This window comes from Otolemur garnettii, unplaced genomic scaffold (genome assembly GCF_000181295.1).
Source record: "Otolemur garnettii isolate 467f Iridium unplaced genomic scaffold, OtoGar3 scaffold00161, whole genome shotgun sequence".
Lineage (NCBI taxonomy): Eukaryota > Metazoa > Chordata > Mammalia > Primates > Galagidae > Otolemur > Otolemur garnettii.
Genome location: NW_003852556.1, coordinates 2,055,196 through 2,063,543, shown reverse-complemented (window position 1 = coordinate 2,063,543; position 8,348 = coordinate 2,055,196). Strand labels below are relative to the sequence as shown.

The 8,348-nt window shown below is 50.7% G+C and overlaps 1 pseudogene; it reads right to left on the bottom strand.

The window, feature by feature from the left end:
- Positions 1 to 7,470: 7,470 nt before the first annotated feature.
- Positions 7,471 to 8,067, bottom strand: LOC100944251 (annotated as a pseudogene).
- Between the last annotated feature and the right edge of the window lie 281 nt (positions 8,068 to 8,348).

The following is an 8,348-nucleotide window of genomic DNA, read 5'->3' as shown; positions in this document are numbered from 1 at the left end:
AAAGAATGTTATTTCTTGATTCCATCATATCAGGTGACCCACTTCCCTGACTAATCACATTCTCAGCCTTTGATGATGTAATCTGTGGTTAGAGACTGAGATTATTATGAGTTTATAATCCTACTAAAACATGATCCAAGTTGTCTAGTCTCATAGAGGCTTTAAGGCAGTGGTTCTCAGCCTTTCCAATGCCGCGGCCCTCAGGTTGAGAACCTCTGCTTTAAGGTCAAAAGATAGTGTCTCACTAAAGAACAATCAATATAAAAATGACCCATGATGTCTAAGTATGTCTCTGACACCCTGCTGGGCTGCGGGGTGATAGCAAATCTTCAAAAGCCCTTTCTTCTCCCATCAGCTTCTCTAAAATTTCTGGTAAATTTTTTCAGAGCTTACATTTCCATTCCTAATCTACATATCTTTGTCCTCCTCTGTCTTCCTTTGATGTGATGTTACAAATACCAGCCCCCCAAAACTAGTCTAAGAATGGGAGAACATTCTTGGGAGAGAGGAGGAGGAAGATAAAGTTGTAATGAGCACAGCCAGAATTTTTATCTTAGTTTATTCTTTTGTTTGTCTGGAATATATTCTCATTATTTATTTCTTAAAGAATACACCCTAAGTAAGGTCTCTTTGTACTTGTGTGTTTGAGGTGCGTCTTCAAGCCTGTGCCTTTGATTAGGTAGACACACAAATCTGGTTTGGTAAGAGTTTTCCATGGTTGAAGACTTTGACTCCATTGAATTTTAGTATCTAGTAGCTGAGATAAGAGACTGGTGCCAGCAGGTAATAGTAGGAACTGTGTTTTTTGTTTTTTCTTTTTTCCTGGAAGTTTTTAGAATCTTTTCTTTATCTTTGATACTCTGAATTTTCTCTCTCATCCTGCTAGTACTTGACAGCAGAGTACCTTTGGCCCTGAGATGTTTTCTTGTATTATATCTTGGATGATTTTGTCCCCATTTTCTCTTGTCTTTCTTTCTGGGTATGTTTGGGGGACACAGCTTGGAGGAGTCCTCCCTGCTGTTCTGTGGCTCTTGGACCACCATAGGGACCCGAGTGACATTTGGAGGAGAGACCCTCAGCACCTGGCTTACTCCTGTTTCTTCCTGACCCAGGGACGTGCTCTTTCCTTGGCCATTTCTCTTCCTTGTCCTTTCTCATCACCAGAGTAGTAAAATCTAAAGCAGAGTTTTTCAATCAGGGGCAATCCTGCTCCCCTTCCAGGGGACACTTAGCAATATCTAGAGATGGTCTCGGTGCCACTGGTATCAATGAGGGAGACCCAAGGATTCTGCTGAATGTCCTACAGCATACAAGGAAGGCTCCCACCCAGAGTGATCTGGTCCGAGGTATCAACAGTGCTGAGGTGAGGACCCTGCTCTGGGCGACTGAGATCAGGATAAACTCCTAGAGGAAGCAGACTGAGGGGGCTGTGGTCTGGCTCCAGTCTCTTGGTAGAGAAGTGAAGGAAAATGCAGCCAGCCCAGCTTGCCGGGGACAGAGGCTGTGGAGGGGACGGCTGCCATGGTGGCCCTTCCACCTCTTTTCCTAAAACCGCCTGTGCTGAGCTGTCAGTGACAGTGCAGAGACCCCAAGTTCCAGAAACCTCCCTCTCCCTAGTTCAAAGCAACTGATAGTGTAATAAACTTTTTCTGCCCTCCTCTGCGCTCAGCGGGGGAACACAGCAGTGATACGAGAAGCTGTGGTCCTTCCCACAGTGTGGAGCCCGAGCAGGGAAGAGTGAGGCGCCCAGATGGTGGTCACTGCACCGCGCGTCACAGACGCTGGTCACTGCACCACATGTCACAGATGGTGGTCACTGCACCGCGCGTCACAGATGGTGGTCACTGTACTGTGCGTCACAGACGCTGGTCACTGCACCACATGTCACAGACGGTGGTCACTGCACCACATGTCACAGACACTGGTCACTGCACCGTGCGTCACAGACGCTGGTCACTGTACTGTGCGTCACAGACGCTGGTCACTGCACCACATGTCACAGACAGTGGTCACTGCACTGCATGTCACAGATGGTGGTCACTGCACCGTGCATCACAGGTGGTGGTCACTGCACCGCATGTCACCATGGGTGGAGCCAACACCTGAGAGCTGCAGCAGGCACCAGCAGTGGCCCCAGAATGAGGGAAGGTGGGTAGGTCCCCATAGAGGTGACATTGAGGGGAGGCCTCTAGAATGGACTCTGGCCACACTCGGCAGGAGAAGGACCATGTCCAGCAGAGGGAGCAGCCCATGCAGAGATCAGAGGGAAGGACGGGAAGAAGTTCCCGTGTGGCTGGGGCCGGGGTGTGAGGAGGGTGTGTGGGGACTGGCCTGAGGAGGAGGCAGGCATGCTGGGTAGTCCAATGTCTCGTGGCTCCTGGACATCTGGCCACATGTTCCTGTGCTGGGACTTTGTAGGTGAGCTCAGCTTTTGGTGCAGTAGGCTCTGCGTCAAGCAGAGACCCACAAGTAGCACCTCACAACCAGCCGAAGGCCCAGAGAGCAGGACACTGACCTCCCTGGAGCAAGGCAGACTTCTGCCAGCAGTTGGCCTTCCTGTCCCTCACCAGCTCTCCCCTGGTGTCTGGCTGCCCAGTGGATGGTGGACCTGCGGCCTGCACAGCCACAGGAGCTGGTCCTGGAGATAACCCCTCCCTGTCCTCTGTGTGCCTGCTGTCACATCCTGTCCTATTTCTCTGGAGACCCCAAACATGGTTGGTGCCCCCTCCCTACCGCCCAGCAGGCGAAGCACTGGTTCCTGGCAGCAGGAGTGGACAGATAGAGGGTGATGATCTGACTGTGTCATCCCGGTGGCAGGAGGGGAAGAGCCAGGGCCCAGGGGAAGGAGAGTTGAGAGGATGGGCACTCGGGGCAGGGGTGGACAGAGGCACCTCCATGCCTGGAGGCTTAGCATTGGGGTCTGGGGGTCTTGTTTCTGGCCCCAGATGGTGTGAGAAGCCATCTGACGAGCGTCTGTGCCTGAATGTGTCTACTCTCCACCTCAGAAGCTGGACGTCACATGGTCCATGAGAAATTCTAACTGTGGTAGGCTTGAGACCAGCTTTGAGTTAGTTTTGGGGACAGGGCCATGGACAGGGCTGTCTGAGCTGGGTGTGATGCCCTTGGCACCTGGCACTCCCCACCCTGTTCCTGCTTGAGGTGGCCTCAGTGTCCCTGGTGACTGTTCTGAAGGCCCGAATAGGTGTCCTCCCTCCTCCCTCCTGTCTTTTTCTGGAACTCACATCAGCTGTGCCCCTGCCATGAGCTGGTCTCAGCTGCAGGCCTTGGTCAGGAAGGTATGGCCACAGCTCCCTGCCCCAGGTCCTGTGGTGTGTCCTTGACTGAGGGCCAGAGTCAGTCCATGTCTGGGTTGTGGTGTGACGTCTCCTGTGTTGTGTCCTCCCCAGCTGAGTGGTCATCCTCTGGGCACAGTGAGCGTGTCCTGTGTATGTTATCCTAGCCCTATGCTAGTTGTCACCGTGGCTTGGTAACTGATGCCTAACACAATTCAGACAACTATGAACAGGGGGCTGCCCGTGGGGGAGGGGTCTTCTGCTCATGCCGCTGCCGTGTAGGGAGGCCGTGGCCCTGGGCTGCTTCCTGCCACCTCCCCCAGAGCTCACAGTCCCTACGTAGGGCATCAGCCTCTGCTCCCTGGACCCCTCCTTTCCTCAGTTTGAGCTCCACCCCACGTGTGCTTGGTGCGTCCCCTCACCCACCAGGCCCTCCCTGCACGATCGGCTGCACAGCGCACACATTGTGTTTCTCTCCTAAGATGATCACGTCTCCTCACCCTGCCACCAACTCCACGGGCTGAGGACGTCCCTCAGCTTTCCTCCACTCCTGCACAGAGCAGGCGTTCACTCCGTGGCCAGAGGGCTGTGGCCCTTTTGGGAGTAGATGAGGCTTGTGGGTCCCCATACTGGCCACCGCCACTTCAGGTGCCGAGCTGTCCTAGCACAGGGACCCTGCAATGTGCTCCCGTCCCCAGGCTCAGGTCCAGGCTGCGTTTGGTGTCGGGTCCTTTAAGAAAATGTTTGAGAATCTTTGGTGGATTCTGGCCTGGCAAAACTCTGCATATTTACGAACTATTTGGAATACGTGCATCATTCTGGACTCTGCTTCAGACAGTGCCTGTGACATGTGAAATGAAAACTCGTCACTTGGGAGGGGGAGAGACCCAAGAAGAGGGCTGCTCGGTGGCAAATGTCAGCCGTGCGATGCTTCTGATGTCAGAGCCACCTGAAAGGAGGCCTTGGCTTGTGCTTCACTGTTGGTGCTGGGCTTCTCCATGGCTGGTGTCTTTTATTCCTGCAAGGTAACTTCCTTTTCTCCAAACAAAAAACCACTCTTCAAAATCTCTAAATGAGCCCTCTCACCCACCCCCACCCCCTGGCACACACCACGTGCAGGACCTGAAGGGGAATGCTCCAGCAGTGGCCCCAGGCTATCTTTGTCATTGTTGGAAGTGGGACATGGAGCCAGCAGGACAGAGCCACGGGTGGCTGCCCTGGACACCATGGTCATGAGTTCACACTGAGTCAGGGTGCAGTGGACAGCTGTGTGCCCTCTGGACCCCCCTTGTCAACAAATGTGTCACCATATCCACACACACCAGCTCAGCCTGTTAATTCTGTTAATCAGGCGCTTGGATCTAAGAAAGCGGAAGGCCCTCTGTGGCCCAGAAGATTTAATTTAATTTCTCTCTGTGTCTACTTACCAGGCCTGGGGAATATCTGAGCCATTTGTCTAGAAATGACAGAAGACAGGAAACTCCTTTTGTGCCTTCCTCCTGCTTCCCGACACTCGCTGGCCCGTGTGCAGACAGAAAGGGCCCTCCTATTGTCACAGCAGAAACAGCAGAGGCCTCTGCCAGCAGACACCCGTGCTAGATGCAGAAGGCACTTGGCTTCTGTATCTCCTGGCACAAAACCCAGCCCACACACGCGGCTTTGTTTCCAGAATGTTTTGTGTCTCGGCAATAACCAGGCATCTGCCAGCCGATGGCCATTCTGCCAGCCGCTCACTCCATCCTTGCTCTTTCAAATGTGCAGTAGCTTTTCAAAGGTGACAGTTGCCTTGTACGGTTGCCGAGAAGCAGTAGGGCTCCTTGAAGGAGCTGGGACTGGCTTTTCTCAGGGAAATGTTTCAGGACAAATCTGAGAGGACCAGTCCTTCACCTTCAACTGTGAGCCTTCCACGGGGACTGCTAGCTTCACGGGTTGGGCTTGCAAATCTTTCTCAGATGCCGTGTGCCAGGCCCTGCCCTACGGCCAGCAGGGAGCGGCTGGTGTAGCCTGTGATCTGAAGGCCGCCTACCCATGTGAAGCTGGCAGGGGTCCACTCTCTCTCTCCGTCTGTCCTCTTCTCCCTGGGGGACACTGTTGTGGGAGCTGTGGTCTGATTGGGTTTTGGCCAGTGCTGTGGCCCCTCTCAGCACAGCCACCCAAGTCAGTCTTCCTGGTCATCCCTCGCTGTTCCATGGAGGCTCGCTGGGGATGCTTCGGCCAGGTGGGGCAGCATACTCTGAGCATTCTAGACAGAGGACAGATCACGCTTTTTACAGGCGTGGGCAGGCTGGCTCCTTTGGCCTAATGCTAACACTGTGATTATTTTATCAGCCAGAGTCAGGATAGAAAAACAAAACAGCACATACAAAGTGCTCAGTGTGGTTCCTGGACGCCTGAATGCTCGATAAACATCTTGTTACTGTCACGGTATTTCACACCAGGCATCCCCGTGATTCTTCTCCTTCTCAGCGGCTCCCTCTGAGTTCCAGCCTCCCATGATGGATGAATCTCCAGAAGAATGGGCTCATCTTCTCTGGTGACCCCAGGGTGCGTTGGACAAAACTGGTGGTCACATATTAATTGAATAAAGGCCCAACGTACACATAACTAGTAGGTAATTTTTAGGAAAACACGTTGTGCCATACGTGGCAGAGAGCCTAGGGGCCCTGAGGTGATCACGGAGCCCTGTGCCCTGTGCATGACGGGCAAGCTGGCCGTCCTTTCTCCACCACGCCATGCTGGGCTCCTACCCTGTGCATCACAGGCAAGCTGGCCGTCCTTTCTGCACCACGCCATGCTAGGCTCCTGCCCTGTGCATGACGGGCAAGCTGGCTGTCCTTTCTGCACCACGCCATGCTGGGCTCCTGCCCTGTGCATGACGGACAAGCTGGCCGTCCTTTCTCCACCACGCCATGCTGGGCCCCTGTACTGGAGCATCCCGTGTCAGGACAAGCAGGTACCAGGAAGGGCCGGGAGGTGGCTTTGGATGTGACTTGGCATCTGGCCCTGCTACCTCGCAGCTGAGGGCTGAGTGGCTCACATGGTTGTGGCCATTACAGCTGGAGGGAGACAGGGCAGAGCCTGCCCCACCTGGCTGCATCTGGCCAAGACCGCACCCTCCCCTACCCCATCCTCCCAAATCACATTCTTCCAACCTGGATGTTCAGTCTAACCCCTCTGAGGGAGCCTGTGACAAAGAGAGTAATGTCCTGACATGCAGGTTAAACAGAAAATAAACCTCAGATTACAGAGTTGCTCTCCAAGGAATAGGAATTAATGTGCATGGGTGTTTTCTCTGGGCATAAAGGTTGTGCAAGAGTTCCTTGTGAACGGGGTCCCCTCTGGCTAGCTCTCTGCTTGGGGAGAACTCACCAGGGCCATGCTACTGTCTTTTTGGTGAGCCCACTTGCAGCTGCAGATAAGCTACAGTGATGTCTCTTTATGCAACAGAAGTTACATGGTTCATGGCAAGATCAGACACACAATCCATGACCTCTAAGTCCTTCAGGACCAGTAACACCAGTAAAGCAACCTGACAGCCATTCTGGACGCTCACTGGAGAGGACCTTAGTGGATCCCTGGTGCATTTCTCAGCAATAGGGCGGCCTCACCTGGTCATCAGCACTGCTGCCAGGGACAGTCACACACTGTGAGGAAGGCCACCAAGTTTCCAGGATGTTTTAAATTTTTCTTTTGTACTGTTCACTTGTTGGCTTTTTTTTTTTTTTTTACAAAAGGATGCAATAATTTTATTTTTATTGTAAACCAACAATTTATAGTTGTGTAAACTTATGGAGTACACAGTGATGTTAAATCTATGAATACAATGTGGAATAGTTAAATCAAACTAGTCAATATATTTATCACCTCAAATACTTAACATTTTTGTGGTAAGAACGTTTAAAATTTCCTCTAATATTAACTATAATTACCACATTGTGCAACAGAACTCAAAAAAGAATGAAGCATTCTTCATAAGAGTTTGCATCTTTGACCATCGAAGAGATAAAATATCATTTTCAAAATAGCATCCAAACATGAGTGTATTTAACCTACATCCTCCAGGTCATAATAAAGCAAGCTGGTGAACAGAGTAATAATTCTTGGTATTTCATGTTTAACAAACTGTTAACAAGGAAAGTTGGTTGAGGAAAGGCATATGAACATTGTCTTATAAGAATTAGAACCGAGGGGCTCCATAATCATCTGGCATCCGTTCAATATTGTATCTATGGTTAGAAATATACATGATAGGAACTCCAGGGATTTTCCAGATTCTTCGTTTAAGGTCTTGGTCAACTGTGGCCACGATGTAACACTTGTGCTGAGTCACTCTCTGTACTAAGCAGTCATCTGCATAGGTTCCTTTGTGTGTGCATGGTAATCGTTCAAATCTTGGATCCTTGGCAATCCTGAGGGCCACTAGATACTTCTGCTCCAATTTCTCAGTTTCAGCCATTACAGAGTCAGTTATACAAGGAATGCACTTGGCATACAGACAGTCCATCATTGACTGCACTAAGTCCAGTTTGGCTTTAATGGAAAAGTTGATAAAGTTGGTATCAACCAAGATGTGGTAAGGTGGGCTCAGTTGTGTATTATATTGGTAGAATAAGCAGGAAGGGTGCTGGGGGACTTCTCTTTCCTTTAACGTGCTGGGATCTTTCTTTTCCTTCTTTTTAGGTTTCAATCTGTCCTTTTCTTTAAGCCTCTGATCCCTGAGACTAAGCCTTTGCTTCATGGTTGCACACTGCCTGGTTTTCTTTTGCTTCCCCATGCTCACGCCACACTCTTGTTTCTTCCAGAATCACCACCACCTGTTGGCTTTTAAAAAAATTTTTATTAAATCATAGCTGTATACATTAATGGAATCATGGGGTACAATGTGCTGGTTTTACATATAATTTGAAATATTTTCATCAAACAGGTTAACATAGCCTTCATGGCATTTTCTTAGTTATTGTGTTTAGACATTTATATTCTACACCTAGTAGACCTGTTGGCTTTTATATTACTCCAGAATTTCTATAGACCCTGTCTCATCTCAAATGCGTGAGC